Here is a 14,557-nt window from a genome sequence, read left to right on the forward strand (position 1 = left end):
GAATTCATAGATACGAACTACCTTCTAGGAGTTTTCCACTGAAAACACCTTGATGGGAAAACAGAAAGCGGTGTAAAAACATTCATGGAGTTTCTGAGTGGACAGGTGTGTTTACGTAATTTATTAATCAAGTGTAGGTGTATTTAGAAGTAGGGGAGTAAAGGTCGGTTTTATCAGGTAGAAGAAGTTGCCACTAGTAGCCTAGGAAGTTCAGTGAAAGGAGAATGTATGGTCTTTGATCTTGTGGGATTTGCAGAAAAATGTTCTTCTGTAGTAATGAACTCTAGTGACAGCTTTCCTTTTGCACTTGAGACTCTAGTGACTTCATCTTTGAATTTTTCAAGACATCTGTTAGGTCTCCTGCCTCTTTCTCATCAGTTAAATAAGTATTTTCCTTAGATACCATTCCTTATTATATAGTTTCAGTGATGCACATGCTAGCACTTAGATTTTTACCCCCTTTGTTCTTTCACCTTTTATTCTCCACCCAGCCCTGAGTAGACTGCCCATCCGTTATCTCTGCCCTTGCTTTCAGGCCACTGAACATTGTCCTATTGCTGTAATTTTCCCCTTCATCCTTGCCCTTTATATTTTCTACGGTACCTATTTGAAACTTTAAAAATTTTATTTAAAGCTCAGATCCTTTTCTGACTCAATTTACCTGGTCCAATTGACTTTATTACATGCATCACCAAAGAGTTAAGGGTTACTTGATTTTTTTCCCTCTTCTTTATATCAGGATTTTTGTGTTCACTCATCCTTTACTTTCAGTCTCAGAGAAAGAATTATTATCCCCCTCTCTGAGGCTAATCCCTTTACTTATGTTCTTGATTTCATCCAGTATCATTTGCCCTTGTTATGTATGTTATTTTCTCTTTGTCTTAAACCTCAAATAAAAATAATTTCCTTGAGTTTTGTAACTCACCTAAGCTAGTTTGTTATCTCTTCTTTGTTTCACCAGCCACCTTCTTGAAAAATGAGTCTATGTTCACTGCCTCAGCTTCCTTACCTTGTATACATTTCTCATATTGTGGTTTGGCTTCTACACTTAAATTCTCCTAAAACTAATATCTTCCAGGGCACCAATAACTTCGTATGTTTGTTTATTTACTTTTTTTCTTGTTGAGGTGTGACTTAAATACAGTGTACAAATCACAGGTTCATTCAGCCCATGAATTTTTACAGGACGATTACACCCATGTGACCACTACTCAGATCAAGATGTAGAACATTTTCAGTACCCTAGAAGGCTCCTTTGTGTTTTCTCCCAGTTATTACCCTCCTCCAAAGGTAACCAGTTTCTCTACCTTTATCAGTATGGGTTCGTTTTGCCACTTCTTGAGCTTCATATAAATGGAATCATACAGTTTCTACTCTTTTGTGACTAGATTCTTTCATTCAGATCATATTTGTGAGATTCATCTATGTTGTTGCTTGTAGAAATAGTGGGTTCTTTTTCATTGCTGTGTAGTTTTCCGTTATGTGACTGTACCATGATGTATACTAAAACGTCTTCTTAAAATTAAATAATGCGTGGTTACTTGTGAAAAGTTTTCATTGTGAAAGAATTACACAGAGACATATATGGCAGTCCCAGGGACCTTTACATGATTAATCTGATGGTCTTTCCCCAGTCCTCACCCTCTCTGACCTCTATGAACTATGAGTATTTGTCACTATCGACCATGTGTTCCTTCTTGATATTTTTTTCGTCTTTTGTCATAATGTCCATTCCACTCCTATTTCTTTGCTTCCTGTGTCTCTTCCTGTCCCCTAAATGTTCATTGAGGATAATATCCTCTGTCCTTAGCTCTTTCCTTTATTGTACTCTGTTTTTTAATGGGCTTCCCTATTTGTGGCAAGTGCTTAGGATGTGGAACAAGGGTCTGTGGGCCTCTTTATTCATGGCATTGTGTCATAGAACTTTCTTGTAGAGTAATACGAGTCTTTAGGTATGACCTTGTTGTTTAGCTGTGCATTTCCATCTCTGTGCTTAATGTTTCCACCATAGATTTTCAGCATTTTCAATCTTAACATTTGTGATTTTTATAATTTGATAGTGTCCTTGAAAGGCTATAACTTGTACGTATCTGATTTTGAGAAGGTAAAAATTTCAGTTGTGTCTGTTAATGGCTGAATGGATTCCATTCATTCAGGGAGTTAAGAGCCTAGCTGATCAACAAGCATCTACTTTTCACAAATGACTTTGTTCCCCATTTCTCATGACATGGAGTAATAATGCTTGTTATACTTTATACTACCGTGTTTTCCCGAAAATAAGACCTAGCCAGACAATCAGCTCTAATGCGTCTTTTGGAGCAAAAATTAATATAAGACCCGGTCTTATATTATATCATGTAAGACCCGGTCTTATATTATATTATGTATTATTATATTAATTTTTGCTCCAAAAGACGCATTAGAGCTGATTGTCCGGCTAGGTCTTATTTTTGGGAAAACAGGGTATGCTTGTTTTTAGGAATAAGTTCTGAACAGGATGTAAGACTTGAATCTCTAGAAGGTCAGTAGCTTATTGTATCATGAAAATAGAATCCATTGTTTCTCCTTTGAAATGTGCTTCTCCCTGTGTCTCTCCTTCTTTCTTTCTTTCCTTCCTTCCTTCCTTCCTTCCTTCCTTCCTTTCTTCCTTCCTTCCTTCCTTCTTCCCTCCCTCCCTCCCTCCCTCCTTTCCTTTTTTCCTCCCTTCCTCCCTTCCTCCTTCCCTCTCTCCTCCTTTCTTTGTCCTCAAACTTGAAATTGTATACACGGTATTTGACTTCTCCTTCTTCCGTGATCCCCTTATCCAAGTTCTGGTGATTCTGCCTTCTTGGTATTGTTCTAATCTTTATTCTCAGTCATCACCTTAATTCAGCATTTATAAATTTTTGTTTTGATTGTTGTAATACCTTAGCTGCAGTTATTCTGCTTTTTGTCTTTTAACCTCTAATTTATTCTGCATTCTATTAAGAAAAAAGATTAAAACTATTGCCTAGCTGAGTTCCAGTGATAAATATTTATTAAGTGATCATTTCATTTTTTTAATCTTCAGAAATCTTCATTAGCTTCTATTACCCATAAAATAAAGTCTGAAGAGCTTGGCATTCAAGGTCTACTTGATACTTAACCACTTTTTACTAGAAGAATCAGAGTTAGATGTCTCTTCTCTCGGTTCTCAAAACTTAGCTTTGTCTCCATGATTGCATTAATTATTGAAATTGTCTTCTCTCGCTCTTGTTCTCATTAGTAAGTTCTTTGAGACCCACACTGTTTCATTTAATGTTGCATATTTAAGGCCTAATATGGTATTAGAAACATAGTTTTTAGCTGAATATATATTAGAAACATAGATATATGCTGGTGCTTGAAATAGATATTTGCTCATTGAGTGTCCTATTTGGTTGTCAGTCTCTCATCAGAGAAAAAACCCAGAGGCTGTCTTATTCATCATTGTATCCTCAGCCTTTAGTGTTTTAACTGGTACGTAATGGGCATTCAGTAAATATTTGTTTATTGCTAGGTACTTTCATATTCTTATTTTAATTGATCATCTATCTGAAAAGCTTTTTCTTCTCTGCCTCTGCCCATTAAAATTGCATTCAAGCTTCCAGGCCTAACTCAAGTACCACAGAATCTGTTCTGTGAAGTGTTTTTTTGTGAGGGATCCAAAGAAGATCCTTGACTGGGCTTCAGTAAACTTGAATCTTCTGAAATTCCAATTCTCAAACTTCCATAATCCAAAAAGTGAAAGCTTGGGTTCTATGAGATTAAATGAAATAATGATTAGAAAGCACATAGTAGATAGATACTTAATAAATATTCTTATATTATGTTGTTTCTGTAACACATTGTTTTATCCATTCCTAGGTATGTAGTAGTTTCTGAATAAATATTTGCTGAATGAACCGATGAATGAATCAATTTTTTATTACTTCTGTTTTCTATTCATTTGTATTATTTCAGCTTTTAATTTGTAAATTAGGAACTTTGTCATCATTTTGTCTACTACAATGTATAGTGAATTATAGTAGATATATAATACTTTGTTTATAATAGGTCTAAGTAATTAATTACTGAACAAAAAGAAAATGATTCAAATATTTTGAATTTGGTGATTTGAGTAATAAAGGTAGTATGATAGAAATAGACAGTAAAAGAAATGAGACACTTTTGAGGATGGAGAAAGGTGAAGTTCAGTTTTAGTTTCTAGAATTCCCTCAGCACCACTGAGAGATTTTCAAAATTATTTTTATGAATATCAACACTATCTCCTCCCTCTGCACTATAAGGTTAGTGCATTGGCAAAAGTATAGGGCAGAAAGAGCATAGAGGGGAAACTGCATATTCTGTGTAGGGAACTAAAATCAGTTTGGTATTGCTGGAGCTGGATGTTAAAGGCATAGACGGTGAATTAAGATACTAAAGGAGCTTAGACTGTAGAAAGTCTTTAGTACTCTGTTTCCCCGAAAATAAGACCGGGTCTGTCATGCGGGATGTTATGCGGGGTCTCTGGTCCCACTCCCCATATAGGAATGCAAGATATAGCGAGGCCAGAAAGGAACATCCAGGGAGCCATAGATAGGGGGTTCATACCACTATATTATCGTTGGCGGCTGGGTTGGAGACACAGGAGGCAGGAGCCACACGATTGGCAACCCGCTGTCCACTTGTCTCTGCCAACCAACCTCACTTGCTAGCTGCAATCCACCACTCTGCAATCCGTAATCCAATTGAATTTGGATTACACTGCCACACCATTGAATTTGGATTACTCCGCCACCCGATACCACCACGCCACACACTTTGCTAGTTTAGCCACAGCAGTTCTATCAGTGGCTAATGATTAACCGTGTCACGCAGGGTGTCATGTGGGGTCTCAGGTCCCGCTCCCCACTTAAGAACGCAGGACATGGTGAGGCCAAAAAGGAACACCCAGGGAGCCATAGATAGGGGAATCATACCACTATATTCTCGCTGGCAGCTGGGTTGGAGACACAGGAAACAGGAGCCACACGATCCATAACCCTCACTCCACCGCTTGCTAGCTCAGCCACCATCTTCTTGCTAGCCCCCAATTTTTTGCTAGTGTAGCCACAGCAGTTATATTAGTGGCCAGTGGCTCACTGGTTACAGCTGACGGCCAACTAGCCACAGCTGATGGCCATCCAGTCACAGTTGATGGCCATTTACTACCTGAGCCAGCATCTTTCCACGTGAGGCCAAGAGCCTGGAAACTGCACTCCTGGCTCTATCCCCACACTCCACCCCTACAGGGTCTCGCCTCACAATCTACACGACAAGTGTCTTCTGCGAGGGGCCCTGTGCGAGGAGCCTGAAGGTGAATGCAATATCCTGGACACAGTCAGGCTCTCTGGACACAGCCAGGGTTTCTCAGGGCACAACCAGTCCTTCTGGGCACAGCCAGGCTTCCTGGGCTTCTTAGGGTACCACCAGTCTTCCTGGACACAGCCAGGGCCTCTCAGGGCACTGCCACTCTCTCTGGGCACAGCCAGACTTCCTGGACTCAGCCAGGGCTCTCAGGGCACTGCCACTCTCTCTGGGCACAGCCAGACTTCCTGGACTCAGCCAGGGCTCTCAGGGCACTGCCACTCTCTCTGGGCACAGCCAGACTTCCTGGGCTCAGCCAGGGTTCTCAGGGCACTGCCACTCTCTCTGGGCCTCTCAGGGTACCGTGTGGGAACAACAGCGACTCACAGTCAAGGTGCTTACATATTCTCGATGGCGGCTGGTCAAGACACAAAGGCAAACATCCGCCAGTTCCACTACATGGTGGTATGTTCCCAAGCAAACAGTCAAGTGGTCCATTAAATTAGGGATGGAGCTGTCATGCGGGGTGACAGGCGGGGTCTCTTCTGGGGTCTCTAGTCCTGCTCCCCACATAAGAACGCAGGATGTGGCTAGGCCAAAAAGGAACACCCACGGAGCCATAGATAGGGGAGTCATACCACTATACTCTCGCTGGCGGCTGGGTTGGAGACACAGAAGCAGGAGCCACACTGTTCGCAACCCTCACTAAGCCGCTTGCAGGCTCAGCCAACATCTTCTTGCTAGCCCCCATTTTCTGCTAGCGTAGCCACAGCAGTTATATTAGTGGCCAATGGCTCACTGGTTACAGCTGACGGCCAACTAGCCACAGCTGATGGCCATCCAATCACAGTTGATGGCCATTTACTACCTGAGCCAGCATCTTTCCACGTGAGGCCGAGAGCCTGGAAACTGCACTCCTGGCTCTGTCCCCACACTTGCCATACACTCTGACCTTTACATCAGCTTCTCTTTTTCCAGTTCACCTTTTAGAATTTCCTCTCCTAAAATTGTTCAAGCTCTTTGGAACCTCCAGCCTATTGATCTTTTATTTTTTTAAAATCATCTTTTCATTGTCAATCTTCTCATGCCTCTACTTTCCTCCTTATCCAACTTAACATTTCGTGAGCTATCATAATCATTCCTGTGTATGTACCTTCAGTTCCCTTACCTCGTTCCCCTTCTTTCATACATGCTTGACAAAATTCTACCCAGAATTAAACTAACTCTGCCTGTTCTGCACCTGTATTTAAACAGTTGAATGTGGCTGAAGAAAAACAACCATGCTGACTTCAGAATTTGTGATCAGGAACCTCAAGGAGTCTATCAACACTGACTGTCAATTTTATGATGTTTTCCTAGGCCATTCACTCTTATATGATAATTTAATCTTTCTTTGTCCTCAGACCTCCAACATTCTTTGTCATCTTTACTCTTAGTCCTTGCTTCCTGTTTCACTGAGGGAAAAAAGATAATCCGAAGAGAACTTCCACAAGCTCCCCTTACAAATCACCCAACCTACCCGTATCTGTACCCACATTTGCCCTCTATTACTGTAGATAAGCTGTTCCTATTCCTGTGTAAGGCCAACCCCTTCATCTATTTAAGGGTTTTGTTCTAGCAATTATTCCTTCATATTCCGGAATCATTAGTTTTTCTTTAATATTGGTGATTTTTATCAACATATAAACATGCTATAATATTTCCCATCTTAAAAAAACTTCGTTAATCCTGTACTTCCCCTCATTTATTCATTCATTCTTTGATTCAACAAGTTTTTTTTTTTTTGAGTACTCTTGGGATTGCAGCAGTGAAAATAAGTAATATATGTAGTATGTTATATGTTGATAAATAACCTATGAAGAAAATAAAGCAGGGGAGGGGAATATACAATGATAGAGAATTATGATTTTAAATTGCATTATCAGGAAAGGCATCTCTTTGGAATGGGATATTTGAGTAAAGACCAGAAGGATGTAAGAGATAGTGGCATTTAGATTATTAGATTACCTGGGGGAAGGACATACTTGGTAGAGGGAATAGGAAGTCTCCTAGATTAGAAACATGCTGCTACCTCTAAAATTGGTGTTTGAGGACAGCAAGGAGGCCATTGTGGCTAGGATGGAGTGAATGAGAGGAAGAATGGTAGATGAGCTCAGAGGGGAAAAGTGGGGGGAGGAGGGCTGGATGGTGGAGAATTTCAAATTATGAAAGATCTTATAAGTAGTTGTAAGGATTTCAGCTATTACACTGAATAAGATAGGAAGCCATTGAAGAGTTTTGAGCAGAGGAATCACGTGAGCTAACATGCATTTTAATCCTATATGTTTGGCTAAATGGTTATGTGGAAGCAGAGAGACCAGTTAGGAGGCTCTTTACAGTAAGTAATTAAGGCAGAAGAGCTAGTGATATGAAATAATTGTCTATGAGTAGGAGAGTACTCCTTTTTATAACAAAACTACTTGAAAGAGTTGTTCATGTCTTTTGCTTTCATTTCCTCTCCCCTCTTCTTTCTTGAACCCACTCCAGTCAGGCTTTTGTCTCCATCATTGCACTGAAACACTTATGTCAGGGTCATCATTGGCCAAAACCAATGGCTGAAGTTTGAAGTCTTCATCTCACTTGACCTGTTGTATTTGACATGGTTGATCATTCCGTCATTTGGCTTCTGGGACCATACTGTCTTGGTTTTCTTCCTATCTCACTGGTACTTTAGAAGGTTGAGTCTTTAATCTGCTTCTACAGTAGTCCCCCTCCTGGTGTGATTTCATCAGATTGTATTGCTTATGTTCCATCTGTGTGCTGGTGATTCCCACATTTATTTCTCTAGTCTTGACCTTTCTTCTGAGCTGTAGACTCTTCTTTTCAGTTGTCTATGTAATATTTCTATTTGCATAGCTAATAGACCTCTTAAATTTAATGTGTCCAAAACTGAACTCTTGATTTTTTCTTCCTAGTCTCCTTCTTACTCAGTCTTTTCCAGGTCAATAAATGGTACTACCATACTCTCATTTGCTCAGACCAAAACTTGGAAGTTGTCTTTGATTCTTTTCTCGACCTCATATTTCACATTCAGCCCATTAGGTCTGGTTGGTGCTACATTCAGATTGCATGAAACTTTCCCCACTAACTCCATCACTACCCTAATCTTAGTTCATCATCTTTCATCTGGATTACTATAAAACTCCTAACTGGTCTTCCTGGTTCTATTCTCTGGTTCCCCTTATCCCCCCACCCCTCCCATTGCCCCCATGTGGTATTTTGCGCATAGCAAGATCATTATCATCCTGTAAAAGCTTAAATCAAAGTGTCACCCCTACTCAAAACCCCCAGTGACTGTCCATTACAATTTAGATCAGAATCCAAAGTGCTTGCTTTGTCCCCTAAGATTCTACATAATGTGGTTTTTGGCCTTCTCTAACCTCATTTCCTTCTACTCTTCTTGTTCATTGAGCTCTAGTCACACTGGCTGCCTTGACGGTCTCCAATTTATTAAGTATGCTGCTACCTGACGACATTTTAAAAATTATTATTTGAGGACTTCTACACTTGATAGTTTTTTCTACCTGAGATGTTCTTTTTCCTAATATACCTATATGGCTGGCTTCCTTATTTTAGTCAGTTCTCTGTTGGGATAGTATCTCCTCAAAGAGGCCTTCCTTGACCAAGCTTTTAAAAATAACATTCTTATTCTCTTTCCTTTTTTAAAAATTCATGTCTTTTATTTATTCACCTGTCACTGTCACATATTTGTTGTTTGTTGTCATTCTTCCACATTAGACTATATGAAGGGAGGAATTTGAGTTTGCTTTTCTCACTATCTTTAGCTTCTAGAATTGTATATAGAAGGCTCTAAATAAATACTTCTGAGTGAAAATATAGCGATTAAGATTGAGTCATTCTCTGACTTCAAATTCTAACTCTGTGACCTGAGGCAAGTTACTGAAGTTTTCTAAGCCTTAATTATTCCACATATATAATGGAGATAATATACCTATTTCATAGCATTATTGTGAGGATTTAATAAATTAATTAATGTAAAAACACTTATTACAAAGCCTGATATCAAGAAGTGCTCAATAATGATTAATTATCATTATATTTTTAAGGTACATGCACAGAATGTGTGAAAATAGAGTGCATATTTTTTAGTGTTCTTATCTGGTTTTAGAAATAAATATAATAAGAAAAAATACGTCTTGACCTTTGGTTTGTTGGTGTTATCGAACTGGTCTTTTACTTTGTTCATTTTGAAATGAAGGCTTTAATTTGTGCGTTTTTCCCTTTATGGAAACTTTAATGGATTGATTGATTAAGTAACTGGCTTAGAAGATAGTATAATCTCCCTACGTTTTAGAATGTGATTAAGAACAAACTCAGGCCAAGGAGACCATGTTTTAAAATTCTGTGATATTTTAGTTGTGCCAACTGTAATGAAGAATACTTCCTACCGGTGAACCTGAGTAGCAGATAGATGTACAAATCCTTTAACCCTTAATTTGTTAGAGATTAACAAGCCACACAATTTCTCTGCCTGTATTTAAGCAAAGCAGAGATAACATAGTAATGTTAGGTCTTCTAATTTTCATGACTATTTGAGGTCTTAAGAAATGTTTTCAAAAGCAGAATTTAGAAATAATTGATATTAATTTTTAAAAATTCCTTAAGTTATTTCAGAGATATGATACCGTGTTTCCCTGAAAATAAGACCTAGCCGGACCATCAGCTCTACTGCGTCTTTTGGAGCTAAAATTAATATAAGACCCAGGTCTTATTTTAATATAAGACCAGGTTTTATATAATATAATGTAATACCCGGTCTTATAAGACTGGGTCTTATATAATATAAGACTGGGTCTTATTTTAATATAAGACTGGGTATAATATAACGTGATATAATACCGGGTCTTGTATAAGACCCGGTCTTATATTAATTTTTGCTCCAAAAGACGCATTCGAGCTGATGGTCCAGCTAGGCCTCATTTTGAAGGAAACACAGTACCAAGATGATTTTGTTCAGGTGACTCAGGAACACCTGAGTCTTGCCTTTGACCAGTAAGAGTAATGCTAGTAGTTTTTTATGCTAAAGAATACTAGTTGCTGTAATAGATGCATTCCACAGAACCCAGACTAATGGAGGCTCTGTCATTTTCTACACATGGCTTCCAAGGTCACCTGAGGCAAGTGGGTATCTTGTGGGAGGTTTTGATGGGCCAGGTCTGGGAATGGCTTAATGACTTCCACCAATATTCCATTGCCAGAATTCAGTCACAGGGCCATGCCTAACTGCTAGAGGGCTGGGAAATGTCATCTAGATTGTGCACAGGAGGAAGGCGAATCATGTTTGGTCAACATCTAGCTAGTGTCTACCATGGGCCTCAAACCCCAGTGTAGTCCTCAGCTTGAACTATGTAGAAATCTTATATTGAGTATAGACAGCCTGGAACCATATCTCCTTTCATTCTTTGTAAGCCCACAGAGTTTTGGATAATAAACCATTTTGAATGTAAGTAAAGAAAGGCCTTTTCCTTAAAGGAAGGCCTTTTCCTAAGAACCGCTAGATCTGGAAAAGCTTGTTTTCCTCTGCCTGTGGCAGAACTAGTCTCTGGCAACCCCCACACCTTCAGGTCTTGGTGGCTAGTGAGAGCTGTCCTTAGGGTTTTCTTACTTTGTCAATCCAGCCATGTGGAAGAGGAAAACAGCCAGAAGGAAGCCAAAGAGATGCCAGAGAGAAAGATCACTGGGTCTCAGCTATTCTCACTTTAATAGGCTCCTGGAAGGAATGGTGGCCCTAGAGAGCCCACCTCCCCATGTGCTTTGACTTTTTAAATTATGGTAAAATGCACTTAACAAAATTTACAGTTAGTGACATTTAGTACATTCAGATGTTGTGCAACCATCACCACTATCTAGTTTCAGAACATTTTCATTACCCCAGAAGGAAATCTCATACCCAGTAAATAGTCACTCCTCATTTCTTCCTTCCCCTAATTCCTGGCAACTACTACTCTTGTTTTCTGTTGCTATGGACTCTGGACATTTCATATAAATAGGATACAGTTTGTGACTTTTTATGTTTGGCTTCCTTCACTTAGGATGTTTTTGAGATTTATCCACATTGTAGCATGTATTAGTACATTTCTTTGTGTGGCTGAGTAATATTCTACTGTATGGATAGAATATTTTGCTTACCCATTCATCCATTGATAGGCATTTGGGTTGTTTTCTATCTTTTGGGGTTTGAGATAGTGCTGCTATGAACATTTGTATACAAGCTTTTTTTGAATACCTATTTAGTTAATTTTTTGGTTTTATATATATAGGAGTGGCATTGCTGGATTATATGGTAATTCTGTGTTTAAGCTTTTGAGGGACTGCCACCTGTTTTCCACAGTGACTACTGTTTTAACACTCCCAGTAGGAACGTGTTCCAGTTTTGTATTCCAGCAATGTATTCCAGGGTTCCAGTTTGTCCATGACCTTTCTAACACTTGTTACTGTCCATTTTTAAAAATTTTAGCCATCATTGTAGGTATAAATGATAAAATGACATCTCATAGTGCTTTTGATATGCATTTCCCTACAGACTAATGAAGTTAAACATCATTTTATGTGCTTGTTGACCATTTGTATATCTTCGTCATAGGTATGTCTATTTAAGACTTTTGTCTAGTTTTAAATTTATTTTTTCTGTTGAGTTTTGAGACTTTTATATTTGTTCTGCTTACTATAATCTTATGAGGTATATGATTTACAGATATTTTTTCCCATTTGGTGGATTGTCTTTCACTTTCTTGTTAGTGTCTTTGCACAAAAGTTACTGATTTTGATGAAGTATAATTTATCTGTTTTTTTTCTTTTGTTGCTTGTGATTTTGGTGTCATATCTAAAAACGATTGCTAAATCCAAGGTCATGAAGGTTTACCCTTATGTTTTTTTCTAAGAGTTTTATGGTTTTAACTCTAATATTTTGATGTTTGATCCATTTTGAGCTAATTTTTGTGTATGGTGTGAAGTGAGGGTCTACCTTTATTCTTTTGCATGTGGCTCTCCAGTTGTCATATGGCTCTCCAGTTGTCCATGCTTCAATTTTTTAACTCCTGAGACTGTGGCTCAGTCAAATGAACTTTCTCTAGTTAGCCTTACTCCTCTTTGAGGAAGGGTGTGAACTTCTGGATAGTTGTTCTCAGTTTTTAGAGTTCGTGGAATGACCTTGAGGGCTTGTTAAAACAAGATGGCTGGGCCCCATGCCCAGAATTTCTTATTCGGTAGGTCTGGGATGGGCCTGGGAATTTGTATTTCAAACAAGTTCTGAGGTGATGATGAAGCTGATACTGCTGGTCTGGAGACCACACTTGGAGAACTATTGCTTTAGGTGCCGTGGAGGGAAGCAGTGAGTATAGGTGTTTCATATCCCTAACATGCTGAACACTTGAATTCTTTAAATCTCATATCAACTCTATAAGGTAGATAATACCTGCATTTTGCAGGTAAGGGAGTTGCGGTACGGAGAGGTTAACTAACTTATGCAAGGTCCTTCAAGTCCTAGAGTCTTGATGCCAGAGCCTATGCTCTTAAAAAGTTGAAGATGCTTTCATTTTAACTGTCAAATTATTTCAGAGATAAGATGGGTTTTATGGATTTGGAATTAAGATTAGATTTATATTTCTGTATTTTCATTGGCTTTGTGATTTTTGTGCAAAATCTCTGCCTTTGTTTCCCTGCTAAATTTTCTTTACTACACATTAAAGAAAAACAAACAAAAAGGAACTTTTTGTCCCTTTTTGCTGCTGTATTTTTTAAATGAAGGCTTTGAATATCTTAGAAAAGGTATTTGACCTTGTATGTCTATATGTTTATATCATGTAGAAGTCTTACAGCATTTCTGTTGCCACAATGAAACAATTAAATTCTGACTTTGTAATCATTTCTCACAATTTTAATTCTCACTTTTAAAAGCCTGTTTAATTATGAAACATTACAGATTTACAGGAAAATACATTAGGTACCCATGTATTCACTACCTAGATTTAACAGATGTTTACATTTTGCTTTAGATTTTATTTCAAAGAAGTAAAATGCATTAACTGTTAGCATCTCTTTCCTCCTTGCCACCATTCCAGGAGGAAACCACTGTCCTGAAGATGGTGTGTATTAAAATGTTGCATTAATGGAAAAAGAATCCATTATGAAATATATTTATCCATAAGCAAGATGTAGAAGTATTTGTTTTGAAATTTTATATAAATTATGCATTGTATGTATTCTTTTACTCTCACCTTTTCTCATTTGACAGTGTTTTTGAGAATTATATATGTCATAGATAAGCACATTTTTTTCTGTAAAGGGCCAGATAATAAATATTTTAGGCGTTGACATACTGCCTCATAACTACTCATGTCTGCTGTTGTAGTGTGATAGCATCCATAAGACTATATGTAAGTGGATGAAATTGGCTATGTTCCAATAAAACTTTATACATAGACATTAAAATTGGAATTTCATATAATTTTTTATATTCTTCATATTGAGAATAATATTTCATGCAATATTGTTCTTTTGATTTTTTTTTCAACCATTCACAAATGGAAAAATTCTTTTTAGCTTCCTGGCTTGACATAAACAGCCTGTGAGCTGAAGTTTGCCAACCTGGATCTATGGTAATACATTTAGATCAGTTTCATTAATTTTTAACTACTATGTAGCATTCCTTGGAATAAACGACAGTTTATCCATTCTTATAATGGACCCTTAGGTTATTTTCGTTTTCCCTTTTATAGTGCTGCAGTAAATATTCTTGTACTTATCTCCTTGCGCACATGTGCAAGAGTTTCTCTTCCTGGATATTGCCAATTTGCTTTCCACACTGATTGTACCAATTTGTACTTTGACCAGTGAGGTTTCCCTATATCCTTGCATTCCTGTTATTAGTTATTTTTGTTAATTTACTGGGTTCAGGTGGCATCTCAATGTTTTAAATATATTTCTTTGATTACTAGTGAGATTGAGAATCTTTTCAGACATTTATTATTTGGATTTTTAGTCTGTATGACTTCCTTATTCATGTGCTTTTTTATTTTTCTTATAGACTGTTTCTTTTTATTTTTCTTATTGATTGTTGTGAGTTATTTATTACTGTCATTTAAATGTAATATGGAGAAAAGCATACTTTGCACTAGGTTTGAATTCTTAATAGCTTAGTATCTTTGAATTTGAAATGAGGACAAAAATGTCT

General features: G+C 37.9%; 1 protein-coding gene across 6 annotated transcripts in view; it reads left to right on the plus strand.

Annotated features, from left to right (window-relative positions):
• Positions 1 to 14,557, plus strand: part of MAST2 (microtubule associated serine/threonine kinase 2) — a 193,205-nt gene that overhangs the window by 1,110 nt on the left and 177,538 nt on the right. The window lies entirely within an intron of this gene.

Source organism: Rhinolophus ferrumequinum, chromosome 9, assembly GCF_004115265.2.
Source record: "Rhinolophus ferrumequinum isolate MPI-CBG mRhiFer1 chromosome 9, mRhiFer1_v1.p, whole genome shotgun sequence".
Taxonomy (NCBI): domain Eukaryota; kingdom Metazoa; phylum Chordata; class Mammalia; order Chiroptera; family Rhinolophidae; genus Rhinolophus; species Rhinolophus ferrumequinum.